We start from the raw sequence: 16,625 nt of genomic DNA, 5'->3' as shown, positions 1-16,625 counted from the left end.
AAAAGATTCTAGGTTCGAGTCATGGCAAGCTCGGTGTTTATTTTAATTAAAGATCTTTTATGCGTCATAAAAATGCATAAATACAATGTTTGGAAAGGTTTTTGATAGACCGAAGCAAGGGCTTGTGGCGTAATGGATAACGCGTCTGCCTTCGAAGCAGAAGATTCCAGGTTCGGGCCCTGGCAAGCTCGGTATTAACATTTAAAGATGATTATTGGAATGTAACGGAAGGGAAATTTATAATATTGCAATGCTTCAATAGCATTTAGATTAACCTCCAACGGGCTTGTGGCGCAATGGATAACGCGTCTGCCTACGGAGCAGAAGATTCCAGGTTTGAGTCCTGGCAAGCTCGGTATTAACATTTAAAGATGATTATTGGAATGTAACGGAAGGGAAATTTAAAATATTGCATTGCTTCAATAGCATTTAGATAAACCTCCAACGGGCTTGTGGCGCAATGGATAACACGTCTGCCTTCGAAGCAGAAGATTCCAGGTTCGAGTCCTGGCAAGCTCGGTTTTAACATTTAAAGATGATTATTAGAATATAACGGAAGGGAAATTTATAATATTGCAATGATTCAATAGCATTTAGATTAACCTCCAACGGGATTGTGGCGCAATGGATAACGCGTCTGCCTACAGAGCAAAAGATTCTAGGTTCGAGTCATGGCAAGCTCGGTGTTTATTATAATTAAAGATCTTTTATGCGTCATAAAAATGCATAAATACAATGTTTGGAAAAGTTTTTGATAGAACGAAGCAGGGGCTTGTGGCGTAATGGATAACGCGTCTGCCTTCGAAGCAGAAGATTCCAGGTTCGGGCCCTGGCAAGCTCGGTATTAACATTTAAAGATGATTATTGGAATGTAACGGAAGGGAAATTTATAATATTGCAATGCTTCAATAGCATTTAGATTAACCTCCAACGGGCTTGTGGCGCAATGGATAACGCGTCTGCCTACGGAGCAGAAGATTCCAGGTTCGAGTCCTGGCAAGCTCGGTATTAACATTTAAAGATGATTATTGGAATGTAACGGAAGGGAAATTTAAAATATTGCATTGCTTCAATAGCATTTAGATAAACCTCCAACGGGCTTGTGGCGCAATGGATAACACGTCTGCCTACAGAGTAAAAGATTCTAGGTTCGAGTCATGGCAAGTTCGGTGTTTATTTTAATTAAAGATCTTTTATGCGTCATAAAAATGCATAAATACAATGTTTGGAAAAGTTTTTGATAGAACGAAGCAAGGGCTTCTGGCGTAATGAATAAATCGTCTGCCTTCGAAGTAGAAGATTCCAGGTTCGAGTCCTGGTAAGCTCGGTATTAACATTTGAAGATGATTATTGGAATGTAACGGAAGGGAAATTTATAATATTGCAATGCTTCAATAGCATTTAGATTAACCTCCAACGGGCTTGTGGCGCAATGGATTACGCGTCTGCCTACGGAGCAGAAGATTCCAGGTTCGAGTCCTGGCAAGCTCGGTTTTAACATTTAAAGATGATTATTAGAATATAACGGAAGGGAAATTTATAATATTGCAATGATTCAATAGCATTTAGATTAACCTCCAACGGGCTTGTGGCGCAATGGATAACGCGTCTGCCTACGGAGCAGAAGATTTAAGGTTCGAGTCCTGGCAAGCTCGGTATTAACATTTAAAGATGATTATTATAATATAACGGAAGGGAAATTTATAATATTGCAATGCTTCCATAGCATTTAGATTAACTTCCAACGGGCTTGTGGCGCAATGGATAACGCGTCTGCCTTCGAAGCAGAAGATTCCAGGTTCGAGTCCTGGCAAGCTCGGTTTTAACATTTAAAGATGATTATTAGAATATAACGGAAGGGAAATTTATAATATTGCAATGATTCAATAGCATTTAGATTAAGATCCAACGGGCTCTTGGCGCAATGGATAACGCGTCTGCCTACGGAGCAGAAGATTCCAGGTTTGAGTCTTGGCCAGCTCGGGATTAACATTTAAAGATGATTGTTGGAATGTAACGGAAGGGAAATTTAAAATATTGCATTGCTTCAATAGCATTTAGATAAACCTCCAACGGGCTTGTGGCGCAATGGATAACACGTCTGCTTACAGAGTAAAAGATTCTAGGTTCGAGTCATGGCAAGCTCGGTGTTTATTTTAATTAAAGATCTTTTATGCGTCATAAAAATGCATAAATACAATGTTTGGAAAAGTTTTTGATAGAACGAAGCAAGGGCTTGTGGCGTAATGAATAAAGCGTCTGCCTTCGAAGCAGAAGATTCCCGGTTCGAGTCCTGGCAAGCTCGGTATTAACATTTGAAGATGATTATTGGAATGTAACGGAAGGGAAATTTATAATATCGCAATGCTTCAATAGCATTTAGATTATCCTCCAACGGGCTTGTGGCGCAATGGATAACGCGTCTGCCTACGGAGCAGAAGATTTAAGGTTCGAGTCCTGGCAAGCTCGGTATTAACATTTAAAGATGATTATTAGAATATAACGGAAGGGAAATTTATAATATTGCAATGATTCAATAGCATTTAGATTAACCTCCAACGGGCTTGTGGCGCAATGGATAACGCGTCTGCCTACGGAGCAGAAGATTTAAGGTTCGAGTCCTGGCAAGCTCGGTATTAACATTTAAAGATGATTATTATAATATAACGGAAGGGAAATTTATAATATTGCAATGATTCAATAGCATTTAGATTAACCTCCAACGGGCTTGTGGCGCAATGGATAACGCGTCTGCCTACGGAGCAGAAGATTTAAGGTTCGAGTCCTGGCAAGCTCGGTATTAACATTTAAAGATGATTATTATAATATAACGGAAGGGAAATTTATAATATTGCAATGCTTCCATAGCATTTAGATTAACTTCCAACGGGCTTGTGGCGCAATGGATAACGCGTCTGCCTTCGAAGCAGAAGATTCCAGGTTCGAGTCCTGGCAAGCTCGGTTTTAACATTTAAAGATGATTATTAGAATATAACGGAAGGGAAATTTATAATATTGCAATGATTCAATAGCATTTAGATTAACCTCCAACGGGCTCTTGGCGCAATGGATAACGCGTCTGCCTACGGAGCAGAAGATTCCAGGTTTGAGTCCTGGCAAGCTCGGTATTAACATTTAAAGATGATTGTTGGAATGTAACGGAAGGGAAATTTAAAATATTGCATTGCTTCAATAGCATTTAGATAAACCTCCAACGGGCTTGTGGCGCAATGGATTACGCGTCTGCCTACGGAGCAGAAGATTCCAGGTTCGAGTCCTGGCAAGCTCGGTTTTAACATTTAAAGATGATTATTAGAATATAACGGAAGGGAAATTTATAATATTGCAATGATTCAATAGCATTTAGATTAACCTCCAACGGGCTTGTGGCGCAATGGATAACGCGTCTGCCTACGGAGCAGAAGATTTAAGGTTCGAGTCCTGGCAAGCTCGGTATTAACATTTAAAGATGATTATTATAATATAACGGAAGGGAAATTTATAATATTGCAATGCTTCCATAGCATTTAGATTAACTTCCAACGGGCTTGTGGCGCAATGGATAACGCGTCTGCCTTCGAAGCAGAAGATTCCAGGTTCGAGTCCTGGCAAGCTCGGTTTTAACATTTAAAGATGATTATTAGAATATAACGGAAGGGAAATTTATAATATTGCAATGATTCAATAGCATTTAGATTAACCTCCAACGGGCTCTTGGCGCAATGGATAACGCGTCTGCCTACGGAGCAGAAGATTCCAGGTTTGAGTCTTGGCAAGCTCGGTATTAACATTTAAAGATGATTGTTGGAATGTAACGGAAGGGAAATTTAAAATATTGCATTGCTTCAATAGCATTTAGATAAACCTCCAACGGGCTTGTGGCGCAATGGATAACACGTCTGCTTACAGAGTAAAAGATTCTAGGTTCGAGTCATGGCAAGCTCGGTGTTTATTTTAATTAAAGATCTTTTATGCGTCATAAAAATGCATAAATACAATGTTTGGAAAAGTTTTTGATAGAACGAAGCAAGGGCTTGTGGCGTAATGAATAAAGCGTCTGCCTTCGAAGCAGAAGATTCCCGGTTCGAGTCCTGGCAAGCTCGGTATTAACATTTGAAGATGATTATTGGAATGTAACGGAAGGGAAATTTATAATATCGCAATGCTTCAATAGCATTTAGATTATCCTCCAACGGGCTTGTGGCGCAATGGATAACGCGTCTGCCTACGGAGCAGAAGATTTAAGGTTCGAGTCCTGGCAAGCTCGGTATTAACATTTAAAGATGATTATTAGAATATAGCGAAAGGGAAATTTATAATATTGCAATGCTTCCATAGCATTTAGATTAACTTCCAACGGGCTTGTGGCGCAATGGATAACGCGTCTGCCTACGGAGCAAATGATTCTAGGTTCGAGTCCTGGCAAGCTCGGTGTTTATTTTAATTAAAGATCTTTTATGCGTCATAAAAATGCATAAATACAATGTTTGGAAAAGTTTTTGATAGAACGAAGTAAGGGCTTGTGGCGTAATGAATAAAGCGTCTGCCTTCGAAGCAGAAGATTCCAGGTTCGAGTCCTGGCAAGCTCGGTATTAACATTTAAAGATGATTATTGGAATGTAACGGAAGGGAAATTTAAAATATTGCATTGCTTCAATAGCATTTAGATACCCCTCCAACGGGCTTGTGGCGCAATGGATAACACGCCTGCCTACAGAGTAAAAGATTCTAGGTTCGAGTCATGGCAAGCTCGGTGTTTATTTTAATTAAAGATCTTTTATGCGTCATAAAAATGCATAAATACAATGTTTGGAAAAGTTTTTGATAGAACGAAGTAAGGGCTTGTGGCGTAATGGATAACGCGTCTGCCTTCGAAGCAGAAGATTCCAGGTTCGGGCCCTGGCAAGCTCGGTATTAACATTTAAAGATGATTATTGGAATGTAACGGAAGGGAAATTTATAATATTGCAATGCTTCAATAGCATTTAGATTAACCTCCAACGGGCTTGTGGCGCAATGGATAACGCGTCTGCCTACGGAGCAGAAGATTCCAGGTTCGAGTCCTGGCAAGCTCGGTATTAACATTTAAAGATGATTATTGGAATGTAACGGAAGGGAAATTTAAAATATTGCATTGCTTCAATAGCATTTAGACAAACCTCCAACTAGCTTGTGGCGCAATGGATAGCGCGTCTGCCTACAGAGTAAAACATTCTAGGTTCGAGTCATGGCAAGCTCGGTGTTTATTTTAATTAAAAATCTTTTATGCGTCATAAAATGCATAAATACAATGTTTGGAAAAATTTTTGATAGAACGAAGTAAGGGCTTGTGGCGTAATGAATAAAGCGTCTGCCTTCGAAGCAGAAGATTCCAGGTTCGAGTCCTGGCAAGCTCGGTATTAACATTTAAAGATGATTATTAGAATATAACGGAAGGGAAATTTATAATATTGCACTGCTTCAATAGCATTTAGATTAACTTCCAACGGGCTTGTGGCGCAATGGATAACGCGTCTGCCTACAGAGCAAAAGATTCTAGGTTCGAGTCCTGGCAAGCTCGGTGTTTATTTTAATTAAAGATCTTTTATGCGTCATAAAAATGCATAAATACAATGTTTGGAAACGTTTTTGATAAAACGAAGCAGGGGCTTGTGGCGTAATGGATAACGCGTCTGCCTTCGAAGCAGAAGATTCCAGGTTCGAGTCCTGGCAAGCTCGGTTTTAACATTTAAAGATGATTATTAGAATATAACGGAAGGGAAATTTATAATATTGCAATGATTCAATAGCATTTAGATTAACCTCCAACGGGCTTGTGACGCAATGGATAACGCGTCTGCCTACGGAGCAGAAGATTCCAGGTTTGAGTCCTGGCAAGCTCGGTATTAACATTTAAAGATGATTATTGGAATGTAACGGAAGGGAAAATTAAAATATTGCATTGCTTCAATAGCATTTAGATAAAACTAGAACGGGCTTGTGGCGCAATGGATAACACGTCTGCCTACAGAGTAAAAGATTCTAGGTTCGAGTCATGGCAAGCTCGGTGTTTATTTTAATTAAAGATCTTTTATGCGTCATAAAAATGCATAAATACAATGTTTGGAAAAGTTTTTGATAGACCGAAGCAAGGGCTTGTGGCGTAATGGATAACGCGTCTGCCTTCGAAGCAGAAGATTCCAGGTTCGAGTCCTGGCAAGCTCGGTATTAACATTTAAAGATGATTATTGGAATGTAACGGAAGGGAAATTTAAAATATTGCATTGCTTCAATAGCATTTAGATAAACCTCCAACGGGCTTGTGGCGCAATGGATAACACGTCTGCCTACAGAGTAAAAGATTCTAGGTTCGAGTCATGGCAAGCTCGGTGTTTATTTTAATTAAATATCTTTTATGCGTCATAAAAATGAATAAATACAATGTTTGGAAAAGTTTTTGATAGAACGAAGTAAGGGCTTGTGGCGTAATGGATAACGCGTCTGCCTTCGAAGCAGAAGATTCCAGGTTCGGGCCCTGGCAAGCTCGGTATTAACATTTAAAGATGATTATTGGAATGTAACGGAAGGGAAATTTATAATATTGCAATGCTTCAATAGCATTTAGATTAACCTCCAACGGGCTTGTGGCGCAATGGATAACGCGTCTGCCTACGGAGCAGAAGATTCCAGGTTCGAGTCCTGGCAAGCTCGGTATTAACATTTAAAGATGATTATTGGAATGTAACGGAAGGGATATTTAAAATATTGCATTGCCTCAATAGCATTTAGACAAACCTCCAACGGGCTTGTGGCGCAATGGATAACACGTCTGCCTACAGAGCAAAAGATTCTAGGTTCGAGTCATGGCAAGCTCGGTGTTTATTTTAATTAAAAATCTTTTATGCGTCATAAAAATGCATAAATATAATGTTTGGAAAAGTTTTTGATAGAACGTTGTAAGGGCTTGTGGCGTGATGAATAAAGCGTTTGCCTTCGAAGCAGAAGATTCCAGGTTCGAGTCCTGGCAAGCTCGGTATTAACATTTAAAGATGATTATTAGAATATAACGGAAGGGAAATTTATAATATTGCACTGCTTCAATAGCATTTAGATTAACTTCCAACGGGCTTGTGGCGCAATGGATAACGCGTCTGCCTACAGAGCAAAAGATTCTAGGTTCGAGTCATGGCAAGCTCGGTGTTTATTTTAATTAAAGATCTTTTACGCGTCATAAAAATGCGTAAATACAATGTTTGGAAAAGTTTTTGATAGACTGAAGCAAGGGCTTGTGGCGTAATGGATAACGCGTCTGCCTTCGAAGCAGAAGATTCCAGGTTCGGGCCCTGGCAAGCCCTTTATTAACATTTAAAGATGATTATTGGAATGTAACGGAAGGGAAATTTATAATATTGCAATGCTTCAATAGCATTTAGATTAACCTCCAACGGGCTTGTGGCGCAATGGATAACGCGTTTGCCTTCGAAGCAGAAGATTCCAGGTTCGAGTCCTGGCAAGCTCGGTATTAACATTTAAAGATGATTATTAGAATATAACGGAAGGGAAATTTATAATATTGCACTGCTTCAATAGCATTTAGATTAACTTCCAACGGGCTTGTGGCGCAATGGATAACGCGTCTGCCTACAGAGCAAAAGATTCTAGGTTCGAGTCCTGGCAAGCTCGGTGTTTATTTTAATTAAAGATCTTTTATGCGTCATAAAAATGCATAAATACAATGTTTGGAAACGTTTTTGATAAAACGAAGCAGGGGCTTGTGGCGTAATGGATAACGCGTCTGCCTTCGAAGCAGAAGATTCCAGGTTCGAGTCCTGACAAGCTCGGTTTTAACATTTAAAGATGATTATTAGAATATAACGGAAGGGAAATTTATAATATTGCAATGCTTCAATAGCATTTAGATTAACCTCCAACGGGCTTGTGGCGCAATGGATAACACGTCTGCCTACAGAGTAAAAGATTCTAGGTTCGAGTCATGGCAAGCTCGGTGTTTATTTTAATTAAAGATCTTTTATGCGTCATAAAAATGCATAAATACAATGTTTGGAAAAGTTTTTGATAGAACGAAGCAAGGGCTTCTGGCGTAATGAATAAATCGTCTGCCTTCGAAGTAGAAGATTCCAGGTTCGAGTCCTGGCAAGCTCGGTATTAACATTTGAAGATGATTATTGGAATGTAACGGAAGGGAAATTTATAATATCGCAATGCTTCAATAGCATTTAGATTATCCTCCAACGGGCTTGTGGCGCAATGGATAACGCGTCTGCCTACGGAGCAGAAGATTTAAGGTTCGAGTCCTGGCAAGCTCGGTATTAACATTTAAAGATGATTATTATAATATAACGGAAGGGAAATTTATAATATTGCAATGCTTCCATAGCATTTAGATTAACTTCCAACGGGCTTGTGGCGCAATGGATAACGCGTCTGCCTACGGAGCAAAAGATTCTAGGTTCGAGTCCTGGCAAGCTCGGTGTTTATTTTAATTAAAGATCTTTTATGCGTCATAAAAATGCATAAATACAATGTTTGGAACAGTTTTTGATAGAACGAAGCAAGGGCTTCTGGCGTAATGAATAAATCGTCTGCCTTCGAAGTAGAAGATTCCAGGTTCGAGTTCTTGTAAGCTCGGTATTAACATTTGAAGATGATTATTGGAATGTAACGGAAGGGAAATTTATAATATTGCAATGCTTCAATAGCATTTAGATTAACCTCCAACGGGCTTGTGGCGCAATGGATAACGCGTCTGCCTTCGAAGCAGAAGATTCCAGGTTCGAGTCCTGGCAAGCTCTGTTTTAACATTTAAAGATGATTATTAGAATATAACGGAAGGGAAATTTATAATATTGCAATGATTCAATAGCATTTAGATTAACCTCCAACGGGCTCTTGGCGCAATGGATAACGCGTCTGCCTACGGAGCAGAAGATTCCAGGTTTGAGTCTTGGCAAGCTCGGTATTAACATTTAAAGATGATTGTTGGAATGTAACGGAAGGGAAATTTAAAATATTGCATTGCTTCAATAGCATTTAGATAAACCTCCAACGGGCTTGTGGCGCAATGGATAACGCGTCTGCCTACGGAGCAGAAGATTCCAGGTTCGAGTCCTGGCAAGCTCGGTATTAACATTTAAAGATGATTATTATAATATAACGGAAGGGAAATTTATAATATTGCAATGCTTCCATAGCATTTAGATTAACTTCCAACGGGCTTGTGGCGCAATGGATAACGCGTCTGCCTCCGAAGCAGAAGATTCCAGGTTCGAGTCCTGACAAGCTCGGTTTTAACATTTAAATATGATTATTAGAATATAACGGAAGGGAAATTTATAATATTGCAATGCTTCAATAGCATTTAGATTAACCTCCAACGGGCTTGTGGCGCAATGGATAACACGTCTGCCTACAGAGTAAAAGATTCTAGGTTCGAGTCATGGCAAGCTCGGTGTTTATTTTAATAAAAGATCTTTTATGCGTCATAAAAATGCATAAATACAATGTTTGGAAAAGTTTTTGATAGAACGAAGCAAGGGCTTGTGGCGTAATGAATAAAGCGTCTGCCTTCGAAGCAGAAGATTCCCGGTTCGAGTCCTGGCAAGCTCGGTATTAACATTTGAAGATGATTATTGGAATGTAACGGAAGGGAAATTTATAATATCGCAATGCTTCAATAGCATTTAGATTATCCTCCAACGGGCTTGTGGCGCAATGGATAACGCGTCTGCCTACGGAGCAGAAGATTTAAGGTTCGAGTCCTGGCAAGCTCGGTATTAACATTTAAAGATGATTATTAGAATATAGCGAAAGGGAAATTTATAATATTGCAATGCTTCCATAGCATTTAGATTAACTTCCAACGGGCTTGTGGCGCAATGGATAACGCGTCTGCCTACGGAGCAAATGATTCTAGGTTCGAGTCCTGGCAAGCTCGGTGTTTATTTTAATTAAAGATCTTTTATGCGTCATAAAAATGCATAAATACAATGTTTGGAAAAGTTTTTGATAGAACGAAGTAAGGGCTTGTGGCGTAATGAATAAAGCGTCTGCCTTCGAAGCAGAAGATTCCAGGTTCGAGTCCTGGCAAGCTCGGTATTAACATTTAAAGATGATTATTGGAATGTAACGGAAGGGAAATTTAAAATATTGCATTGCTTCAATAGCATTTAGATAAACCTCCAACGGGCTTGTGGCGCAATGGATAACACGCCTGCCTACAGAGTAAAAGATTCTAGGTTCGAGTCATGGCAAGCTCGGTGTTTATTTTAATTAAAGATCTTTTATGCGTCATAAAAATGCATAAATACAATGTTTGGAAAAGTTTTTGATAGAACGAAGTAAGGGCTTGTGGCGTAATGGATAACGCGTCTGCCTTCGAAGCAGAAGATTCCAGGTTCGGGCCCTGGCAAGCTCGGTATTAACATTTAAAGATGATTATTGGAATGTAACGGAAGGGAAATTTATAATATTGCAATGCTTCAATAGCATTTAGATTAACCTCCAACGGGCTTGTGGCGCAATGGATAACGCGTCTGCCTACGGAGCAGAAGATTCCAGGTTCGAGTCCTGGCAAGCTCGGTATTAACATTTAAAGATGATTATTGGAATGTAACGGAAGGGAAATTTAAAATATTGCATTGCTTCAATAGCATTTAGACAAACCTCCAACTAGCTTGTGGCGCAATGGATAGCACGTCTGCCTACAGAGTAAAACATTCTAGGTTCGAGTCCTGGCAAGCTCGGTGTTTATTTTAATTAAAGATCTTTTATGCGTCATGAAAATGCATAAATACAATGTTTGGAAAAGTTTTTGATAGAACGAAGTAAGGGCTTGTGGCGTAATGAATAAAGCGTCTGCCTTCGAAGCAGAAGATTCCAGGTTCGAGTCCTGGCAAGCTCGGTATTAACATTTAAAGATGATTATTAGAATATAACGGAAGGGAAATTTATAATATTGCACTGCTTCAATAGCATTTAGATTAACTTCCAACGGGCTTGTGGCGCAATGGATAACGCGTCTGCCTACAGAGCAAAAGATTCTAGGTTCGAGTCCTGGCAAGCTCGGTGTTTATTTTAATTAAAGATCTTTTATGCGTCATAAAAATGCATAAATACAATGTTTGGAAACGTTTTTGATAAAACGAAGCAGGGGCTTGTGGCGTAATGGATAACGCGTCTGCCTTCGAAGCAGAAGATTCCAGGTTCGAGTCCTGACAAGCTCGGTTTTAAGATTTAAAGATGATTATTAGAATATAACGGAAGGGAAATTTATAATATTGCAATGCTTCAATAGCATTTAGATTAACCTCCAACGGGCTTGTGGCGCAATGGATAACACGTCTGCCTACAGAGTAAAAGATTCTAGGTTCGAGTCATGGCAAGCTCGGTGTTTATTTTAATTAAAGATCTTTTATGCGTCATAAAAATGCATAAATACAATGTTTGGAAAAGTTTTTGATAGAACGAAGTAAGGGCTTGTGGCGTAATGGATAACTCGTCTGCCTTCGAAGCAGAAGATTCCAGGTTCGGGCCCTGGCAAGCTCGGCATTAACATTTAAAGATGATTATTGGAATGTAACGGAAGGGAAATTTATAATATTGCAATGCTTCAATAGCATTTAGATTAACCTCCAACGGGCTTGTGGCGCAATGGATAACGCGTCTGCCTACGGAGCAGAAGATTCCAGGTTCGAGTCCTGGCAAGCTCGGTATTAACATTTAAAGATGATTATTGGAATGTAACGGAAGGGAAATTTAAAATATTGCATTGCTTCAATAGCATTTAGACAAACCTCCAACGGGCTTGTGGCGCAATGGATAACACGTCTGCCTACAGAGTAAAAGATTCTAGGTTCGAGTCATGGCAAGCTCGGTGTTTATTTTAATTAAAAATCTTTTATGCGTCATAAAAATGCATAAATACAATGTTTGGAAAAGTTTTTGATAGAACGATGTAAGGGCTTGTGGCGTAATGAATAAAGCGTTTGCCTTCGAAGCAGAAGATTCCAGGTTCGAGTCCTGGCAAGCTCGGTATTAACATTTAAAGATGATTATTAGAATATAACGGAAGGGAAATTTATAATATTGCACTGCTTCAATAGCATTTAGATTAACTTCCAACGGGCTTGTGGCGCAATGGATAACGCGTCTGCCTACAGAGCAAAAGATTCTAGGTTCGAGTCATGGCAAGCTCGGTGATTATTTTAATTAAAGATCTTTTATGCGTCATAAAAATGCGTAAATACAATGTTTGGAAAAGTTTTTGATAGACCGAAGCAAGGGCTTGTGGCGTAATGGATAACGCGTCTGCCTTCGAAGCAGAAGATTCCAGGTTCGGGCCCTGGCAAGCTCGGTATTAACATTTAAAGATGATTATTGGAATGTAACGGAAGGGAAATTTATAATATTGCAATGCTTCAATAGCATTTAGATTAACCTCCAACGGGCTTGTGGCGCAATGGATAACGCGTTTGCCTTCGAAGCAGAAGATTCCAGGTTCGAGTCCTGGCAAGCTCGGTATTAACATTTAAAGATGATTATTAGAATACAACGGAAGGGAAATTTATAATATTGCACTGCTTCAATAGCATTTAGATTAACTTCCAACGGGCTTGTGGCGCAATGGATAACGCGTCTGCCTACGGAGCAAATGATTCTAGGTTCGAGTCCTGGCAAGCTCGGTGTTTATTTTAATTAAAGATCTTTTATGCGTCATAAAAATGCATAAATACAATGTTTGGAAAAGTTTTTGATAGAACGAAGTAAGGGCTTGTGGCGTAATGAATAAAGCGTCTGCCTTCGAAGCAGAAGATTCCAGGTTCGAGTCCTGGCAAGCTCGGTATTAACATTTAAAGATGATTATTGGAATGTAACGGAAGGGAAATTTAAAATATTGCATTGCTTCAATAGCATTTAGATAAACCTCCAACGGGCTTGTGGCGCAATGGATAACACGCCTGCCTACAGAGTAAAAGATTCTAGGTTCGAGTCATGGCAAGCTCGGTGTTTATTTTAATTAAAGATCTTTTATGCGTCATAAAAATGCATAAATACAATGTTTGGAAAAGTTTTTGATAGAACGAAGTAAGGGCTTGTGGCGTAATGGATAACGCGTCTGCCTTCGAAGCAGAAGATTCCAGGTTCGGGCCCTGGCAAGCTCGGTATTAACATTTAAAGATGATTATTGGAATGTAACGGAAGGGAAATTTATAATATTGCAATGCTTCAATAGCATTTAGATTAACCTCCAACGGGCTTGTGGCGCAATGGATAACGCGTCTGCCTACGGAGCAGAAGATTCCAGGTTCGAGTCCTGGCAAGCTCGGTATTAACATTTAAAGATGATTATTGGAATGTAACGGAAGGGAAATTTAAAATATTGCATTGCTTCAATAGCATTTAGACAAACCTCCAACTAGCTTGTGGCGCAATGGATAGCACGTCTGCCTACAGAGTAAAACATTCTAGGTTCGAGTCCTGGCAAGCTCGGTGTTTATTTTAATTAAAGATCTTTTATGCGTCATGAAAATGCATAAATACAATGTTTGGAAAAGTTTTTGATAGAACGAAGTAAGGGCTTGTGGCGTAATGAATAAAGCGTCTGCCTTCGAAGCAGAAGATTCCAGGTTCGAGTCCTGGCAAGCTCGGTATTAACATTTAAAGATGATTATTAGAATATAACGGAAGGGAAATTTATAATATTGCACTGCTTCAATAGCATTTAGATTAACTTCCAACGGGCTTGTGGCGCAATGGATAACGCGTCTGCCTACAGAGCAAAAGATTCTAGGTTCGAGTCCTGGCAAGCTCGGTGTTTATTTTAATTAAAGATCTTTTATGCGTCATAAAAATGCATAAATACAATGTTTGGAAACGTTTTTGATAAAACGAAGCAGGGGCTTGTGGCGTAATGGATAACGCGTCTGCCTTCGAAGCAGAAGATTCCAGGTTCGAGTCCTGACAAGCTCGGTTTTAAGATTTAAAGATGATTATTAGAATATAACGGAAGGGAAATTTATAATATTGCAATGCTTCAATAGCATTTAGATTAACCTCCAACGGGCTTGTGGCGCAATGGATAACACGTCTGCCTACAGAGTAAAAGATTCTAGGTTCGAGTCATGGCAAGCTCGGTGTTTATTTTAATTAAAGATCTTTTATGCGTCATAAAAATGCATAAATACAATGTTTGGAAAAGTTTTTGATAGAACGAAGTAAGGGCTTGTGGCGTAATGGATAACTCGTCTGCCTTCGAAGCAGAAGATTCCAGGTTCGGGCCCTGGCAAGCTCGGCATTAACATTTAAAGATGATTATTGGAATGTAACGGAAGGGAAATTTATAATATTGCAATGCTTCAATAGCATTTAGATTAACCTCCAACGGGCTTGTGGCGCAATGGATAACGCGTCTGCCTACGGAGCAGAAGATTCCAGGTTCGAGTCCTGGCAAGCTCGGTATTAACATTTAAAGATGATTATTGGAATGTAACGGAAGGGAAATTTAAAATATTGCATTGCTTCAATAGCATTTAGACAAACCTCCAACGGGCTTGTGGCGCAATGGATAACACGTCTGCCTACAGAGTAAAAGATTCTAGGTTCGAGTCATGGCAAGCTCGGTGTTTATTTTAATTAAAAATCTTTTATGCGTCATAAAAATGCATAAATACAATGTTTGGAAAAGTTTTTGATAGAACGATGTAAGGGCTTGTGGCGTAATGAATAAAGCGTTTGCCTTCGAAGCAGAAGATTCCAGGTTCGAGTCCTGGCAAGCTCGGTATTAACATTTAAAGATGATTATTAGAATATAACGGAAGGGAAATTTATAATATTGCACTGCTTCAATAGCATTTAGATTAACTTCCAACGGGCTTGTGGCGCAATGGATAACGCGTCTGCCTACAGAGCAAAAGATTCTAGGTTCGAGTCATGGCAAGCTCGGTGATTATTTTAATTAAAGATCTTTTATGCGTCATAAAAATGCGTAAATACAATGTTTGGAAAAGTTTTTGATAGACCGAAGCAAGGGCTTGTGGCGTAATGGATAACGCGTCTGCCTTCGAAGCAGAAGATTCCAGGTTCGGGCCCTGGCAAGCTCGGTATTAACATTTAAAGATGATTATTGGAATGTAACGGAAGGGAAATTTATAATATTGCAATGCTTCAATAGCATTTAGATTAACCTCCAACGGGCTTGTGGCGCAATGGATAACGCGTTTGCCTTCGAAGCAGAAGATTCCAGGTTCGAGTCCTGGCAAGCTCGGTATTAACATTTAAAGATGATTATTAGAATACAACGGAAGGGAAATTTATAATATTGCACTGCTTCAATAGCATTTAGATTAACTTCCAACGGGCTTGTGGCGCAATGGATAACGCGTCTGCCTACGGAGCAAATGATTCTAGGTTCGAGTCCTGGCAAGCTCGGTGTTTATTTTAATTAAAGATCTTTTATGCGTCATAAAAATGCATAAATACAATGTTTGGAAAAGTTTTTGATAGAACGAAGTAAGGGCTTGTGGCGTAATGAATAAAGCGTCTGCCTTCGAAGCAGAAGATTCCAGGTTCGAGTCCTGGCAAGCTCGGTATTAACATTTAAAGATGATTATTGGAATGTAACGGAAGGGAAATTTAAAATATTGCATTGCTTCAATAGCATTTAGATAAACCTCCAACGGGCTTGTGGCGCAATGGATAACACGCCTGCCTACAGAGTAAAAGATTCTAGGTTCGAGTCATGGCAAGCTCGGTGTTTATTTTAATTAAAGATCTTTTATGCGTCATAAAAATGCATAAATACAATGTTTGGAAAAGTTTTTGATAGAACGAAGTAAGGGCTTGTGGCGTAATGAATAAAGCGTCTGCCTTCGAAGCAGAAGATTCCAGGTTCGAGTCCTGGCAAGCTCGGTATTAACATTTAAAGATGATTATTAGAATATAACGGAAGGGAAATTTATAATATTGCACTGCTTCAATAGCATTTAGATTAACTTCCAACGGGCTTGTGGCGCAATGGATAACGCGTCTGCCTACAGAGCAAAAGATTCTAGGTTCGAGTTCTGGCAAGCTCGGTGTTTATTTTAATTAAAGATCTTTTATGCGTCATAAAAATGCATAAATACAATGTTTGGAAACGTTTTTGATAAAACGAAGCAGGGGCTTGTGGCGTAATGGATAACGCGTCTGCCTTCGAAGCAGAGGATTCCAGGTTCGAGTCCTGACAAGCTCGGTTTTAAGATTTAAAGATGATTATTAGAATATAACGGAAGGGAAATTTATAATATTGCAATGCTTCAATAGCATTTAGATTAACCTCCAACGGGCTTGTGGCGCAATGGATAACACGTCTGCCTACAGAGTAAAAGATTCTAGGTTCGAGTCATGGCAAGCTCGGTGTTTATTTTAATTAAAGATCTTTTATGCGTCATAAAAATGCATAAATACAATGTTTGGAAAAGTTTTTGATAGAACGAAGTAAGGGCTTGTGGCGTAATGGATAACTCGTCTGCCTTCGAAGCAGAAGATTCCAGGTTCGGGCCCTGGCAAGCTCGGCATTAACATTTAAAGATGATTATTGGAATGTAACGGAAGGGAAATTTATAATATTGCAATGCTTCAATAGCATT

The 16,625-nt window shown here is 39.3% G+C and overlaps 44 non-coding genes across 44 annotated transcripts; all 44 read left to right on the top strand.

The window, feature by feature from the left end:
• The first annotated feature begins 118 nt into the window (after nt 1–118).
• TRNAR-UCG (transfer RNA arginine (anticodon UCG)) lies at nt 119–191 on the top strand. The gene has a single exon. It is a non-coding gene; the product is annotated as a tRNA-Arg (tRNA).
• A 91-nt stretch (nt 192–282) lies between these two features.
• Nucleotides 283–355, top strand: TRNAR-ACG (transfer RNA arginine (anticodon ACG)). The gene has a single exon. It is a non-coding gene; the product is annotated as a tRNA-Arg (tRNA).
• Nucleotides 356–446: 91 nt separating this feature from the next.
• On the top strand, nt 447–519 carry TRNAR-UCG (transfer RNA arginine (anticodon UCG)). The gene has a single exon. It is a non-coding gene; the product is annotated as a tRNA-Arg (tRNA).
• A 249-nt stretch (nt 520–768) lies between these two features.
• TRNAR-UCG (transfer RNA arginine (anticodon UCG)) lies at nt 769–841 on the top strand. Its single transcript has one exon. It is a non-coding gene; the product is annotated as a tRNA-Arg (tRNA).
• Nucleotides 842–932: 91 nt separating this feature from the next.
• Nucleotides 933–1,005, top strand: TRNAR-ACG (transfer RNA arginine (anticodon ACG)). The gene has a single exon. It is a non-coding gene; the product is annotated as a tRNA-Arg (tRNA).
• A 413-nt stretch (nt 1,006–1,418) lies between these two features.
• On the top strand, nt 1,419–1,491 carry TRNAR-ACG (transfer RNA arginine (anticodon ACG)). The gene has a single exon. It is a non-coding gene; the product is annotated as a tRNA-Arg (tRNA).
• Nucleotides 1,492–1,746: 255 nt separating this feature from the next.
• TRNAR-UCG (transfer RNA arginine (anticodon UCG)) lies at nt 1,747–1,819 on the top strand. Its single transcript has one exon. It is a non-coding gene; the product is annotated as a tRNA-Arg (tRNA).
• Nucleotides 1,820–2,888: 1,069 nt separating this feature from the next.
• Nucleotides 2,889–2,961, top strand: TRNAR-UCG (transfer RNA arginine (anticodon UCG)). The gene has a single exon. It is a non-coding gene; the product is annotated as a tRNA-Arg (tRNA).
• A 255-nt stretch (nt 2,962–3,216) lies between these two features.
• Nucleotides 3,217–3,289, top strand: TRNAR-ACG (transfer RNA arginine (anticodon ACG)). Its single transcript has one exon. It is a non-coding gene; the product is annotated as a tRNA-Arg (tRNA).
• A 255-nt stretch (nt 3,290–3,544) lies between these two features.
• TRNAR-UCG (transfer RNA arginine (anticodon UCG)) lies at nt 3,545–3,617 on the top strand. Its single transcript has one exon. It is a non-coding gene; the product is annotated as a tRNA-Arg (tRNA).
• A 741-nt stretch (nt 3,618–4,358) lies between these two features.
• On the top strand, nt 4,359–4,431 carry TRNAR-ACG (transfer RNA arginine (anticodon ACG)). Its single transcript has one exon. It is a non-coding gene; the product is annotated as a tRNA-Arg (tRNA).
• A 407-nt stretch (nt 4,432–4,838) lies between these two features.
• On the top strand, nt 4,839–4,911 carry TRNAR-UCG (transfer RNA arginine (anticodon UCG)). The gene has a single exon. It is a non-coding gene; the product is annotated as a tRNA-Arg (tRNA).
• A 91-nt stretch (nt 4,912–5,002) lies between these two features.
• Nucleotides 5,003–5,075, top strand: TRNAR-ACG (transfer RNA arginine (anticodon ACG)). The gene has a single exon. It is a non-coding gene; the product is annotated as a tRNA-Arg (tRNA).
• A 412-nt stretch (nt 5,076–5,487) lies between these two features.
• TRNAC-ACA (transfer RNA cysteine (anticodon ACA)) lies at nt 5,488–5,560 on the top strand. Its single transcript has one exon. It is a non-coding gene; the product is annotated as a tRNA-Cys (tRNA).
• Nucleotides 5,561–5,645: 85 nt separating this feature from the next.
• On the top strand, nt 5,646–5,718 carry TRNAR-UCG (transfer RNA arginine (anticodon UCG)). The gene has a single exon. It is a non-coding gene; the product is annotated as a tRNA-Arg (tRNA).
• A 413-nt stretch (nt 5,719–6,131) lies between these two features.
• On the top strand, nt 6,132–6,204 carry TRNAR-UCG (transfer RNA arginine (anticodon UCG)). The gene has a single exon. It is a non-coding gene; the product is annotated as a tRNA-Arg (tRNA).
• A 249-nt stretch (nt 6,205–6,453) lies between these two features.
• TRNAR-UCG (transfer RNA arginine (anticodon UCG)) lies at nt 6,454–6,526 on the top strand. Its single transcript has one exon. It is a non-coding gene; the product is annotated as a tRNA-Arg (tRNA).
• Nucleotides 6,527–6,617: 91 nt separating this feature from the next.
• TRNAR-ACG (transfer RNA arginine (anticodon ACG)) lies at nt 6,618–6,690 on the top strand. Its single transcript has one exon. It is a non-coding gene; the product is annotated as a tRNA-Arg (tRNA).
• Nucleotides 6,691–7,261: 571 nt separating this feature from the next.
• Nucleotides 7,262–7,334, top strand: TRNAR-UCG (transfer RNA arginine (anticodon UCG)). The gene has a single exon. It is a non-coding gene; the product is annotated as a tRNA-Arg (tRNA).
• A 91-nt stretch (nt 7,335–7,425) lies between these two features.
• Nucleotides 7,426–7,498, top strand: TRNAR-UCG (transfer RNA arginine (anticodon UCG)). The gene has a single exon. It is a non-coding gene; the product is annotated as a tRNA-Arg (tRNA).
• A 91-nt stretch (nt 7,499–7,589) lies between these two features.
• Nucleotides 7,590–7,662, top strand: TRNAC-ACA (transfer RNA cysteine (anticodon ACA)). Its single transcript has one exon. It is a non-coding gene; the product is annotated as a tRNA-Cys (tRNA).
• Nucleotides 7,663–7,747: 85 nt separating this feature from the next.
• TRNAR-UCG (transfer RNA arginine (anticodon UCG)) lies at nt 7,748–7,820 on the top strand. Its single transcript has one exon. It is a non-coding gene; the product is annotated as a tRNA-Arg (tRNA).
• Nucleotides 7,821–8,397: 577 nt separating this feature from the next.
• On the top strand, nt 8,398–8,470 carry TRNAR-ACG (transfer RNA arginine (anticodon ACG)). The gene has a single exon. It is a non-coding gene; the product is annotated as a tRNA-Arg (tRNA).
• Nucleotides 8,471–8,719: 249 nt separating this feature from the next.
• Nucleotides 8,720–8,792, top strand: TRNAR-UCG (transfer RNA arginine (anticodon UCG)). The gene has a single exon. It is a non-coding gene; the product is annotated as a tRNA-Arg (tRNA).
• A 255-nt stretch (nt 8,793–9,047) lies between these two features.
• Nucleotides 9,048–9,120, top strand: TRNAR-ACG (transfer RNA arginine (anticodon ACG)). The gene has a single exon. It is a non-coding gene; the product is annotated as a tRNA-Arg (tRNA).
• A 91-nt stretch (nt 9,121–9,211) lies between these two features.
• TRNAR-CCG (transfer RNA arginine (anticodon CCG)) lies at nt 9,212–9,284 on the top strand. Its single transcript has one exon. It is a non-coding gene; the product is annotated as a tRNA-Arg (tRNA).
• A 577-nt stretch (nt 9,285–9,861) lies between these two features.
• On the top strand, nt 9,862–9,934 carry TRNAR-ACG (transfer RNA arginine (anticodon ACG)). The gene has a single exon. It is a non-coding gene; the product is annotated as a tRNA-Arg (tRNA).
• Nucleotides 9,935–10,341: 407 nt separating this feature from the next.
• TRNAR-UCG (transfer RNA arginine (anticodon UCG)) lies at nt 10,342–10,414 on the top strand. Its single transcript has one exon. It is a non-coding gene; the product is annotated as a tRNA-Arg (tRNA).
• A 91-nt stretch (nt 10,415–10,505) lies between these two features.
• Nucleotides 10,506–10,578, top strand: TRNAR-ACG (transfer RNA arginine (anticodon ACG)). Its single transcript has one exon. It is a non-coding gene; the product is annotated as a tRNA-Arg (tRNA).
• A 413-nt stretch (nt 10,579–10,991) lies between these two features.
• TRNAC-ACA (transfer RNA cysteine (anticodon ACA)) lies at nt 10,992–11,064 on the top strand. Its single transcript has one exon. It is a non-coding gene; the product is annotated as a tRNA-Cys (tRNA).
• An 85-nt stretch (nt 11,065–11,149) lies between these two features.
• TRNAR-UCG (transfer RNA arginine (anticodon UCG)) lies at nt 11,150–11,222 on the top strand. The gene has a single exon. It is a non-coding gene; the product is annotated as a tRNA-Arg (tRNA).
• A 413-nt stretch (nt 11,223–11,635) lies between these two features.
• TRNAR-ACG (transfer RNA arginine (anticodon ACG)) lies at nt 11,636–11,708 on the top strand. The gene has a single exon. It is a non-coding gene; the product is annotated as a tRNA-Arg (tRNA).
• Nucleotides 11,709–12,279: 571 nt separating this feature from the next.
• Nucleotides 12,280–12,352, top strand: TRNAR-UCG (transfer RNA arginine (anticodon UCG)). Its single transcript has one exon. It is a non-coding gene; the product is annotated as a tRNA-Arg (tRNA).
• Nucleotides 12,353–12,443: 91 nt separating this feature from the next.
• Nucleotides 12,444–12,516, top strand: TRNAR-UCG (transfer RNA arginine (anticodon UCG)). The gene has a single exon. It is a non-coding gene; the product is annotated as a tRNA-Arg (tRNA).
• Nucleotides 12,517–12,607: 91 nt separating this feature from the next.
• On the top strand, nt 12,608–12,680 carry TRNAR-ACG (transfer RNA arginine (anticodon ACG)). Its single transcript has one exon. It is a non-coding gene; the product is annotated as a tRNA-Arg (tRNA).
• Nucleotides 12,681–13,087: 407 nt separating this feature from the next.
• Nucleotides 13,088–13,160, top strand: TRNAR-UCG (transfer RNA arginine (anticodon UCG)). Its single transcript has one exon. It is a non-coding gene; the product is annotated as a tRNA-Arg (tRNA).
• Nucleotides 13,161–13,251: 91 nt separating this feature from the next.
• TRNAR-ACG (transfer RNA arginine (anticodon ACG)) lies at nt 13,252–13,324 on the top strand. Its single transcript has one exon. It is a non-coding gene; the product is annotated as a tRNA-Arg (tRNA).
• A 413-nt stretch (nt 13,325–13,737) lies between these two features.
• TRNAC-ACA (transfer RNA cysteine (anticodon ACA)) lies at nt 13,738–13,810 on the top strand. The gene has a single exon. It is a non-coding gene; the product is annotated as a tRNA-Cys (tRNA).
• Nucleotides 13,811–13,895: 85 nt separating this feature from the next.
• TRNAR-UCG (transfer RNA arginine (anticodon UCG)) lies at nt 13,896–13,968 on the top strand. The gene has a single exon. It is a non-coding gene; the product is annotated as a tRNA-Arg (tRNA).
• Nucleotides 13,969–14,381: 413 nt separating this feature from the next.
• Nucleotides 14,382–14,454, top strand: TRNAR-ACG (transfer RNA arginine (anticodon ACG)). Its single transcript has one exon. It is a non-coding gene; the product is annotated as a tRNA-Arg (tRNA).
• Nucleotides 14,455–15,025: 571 nt separating this feature from the next.
• On the top strand, nt 15,026–15,098 carry TRNAR-UCG (transfer RNA arginine (anticodon UCG)). The gene has a single exon. It is a non-coding gene; the product is annotated as a tRNA-Arg (tRNA).
• Nucleotides 15,099–15,189: 91 nt separating this feature from the next.
• TRNAR-UCG (transfer RNA arginine (anticodon UCG)) lies at nt 15,190–15,262 on the top strand. The gene has a single exon. It is a non-coding gene; the product is annotated as a tRNA-Arg (tRNA).
• Nucleotides 15,263–15,353: 91 nt separating this feature from the next.
• Nucleotides 15,354–15,426, top strand: TRNAR-ACG (transfer RNA arginine (anticodon ACG)). Its single transcript has one exon. It is a non-coding gene; the product is annotated as a tRNA-Arg (tRNA).
• Nucleotides 15,427–16,155: 729 nt separating this feature from the next.
• TRNAR-UCG (transfer RNA arginine (anticodon UCG)) lies at nt 16,156–16,228 on the top strand. Its single transcript has one exon. It is a non-coding gene; the product is annotated as a tRNA-Arg (tRNA).
• Nucleotides 16,229–16,625: the final 397 nt, after the last annotated feature.

Source organism: Phalangium opilio, unplaced genomic scaffold (genome assembly GCF_054372755.1).
Source record: "Phalangium opilio isolate 3A_F unplaced genomic scaffold, DU_Popi_V2 ptg000098l_1, whole genome shotgun sequence".
Lineage (NCBI taxonomy): Eukaryota > Metazoa > Arthropoda > Arachnida > Opiliones > Phalangiidae > Phalangium > Phalangium opilio.
The sequence above is the reverse complement of the archived record's forward strand: the minus strand, read 5'-3'. Positions and strand labels throughout refer to the sequence as shown.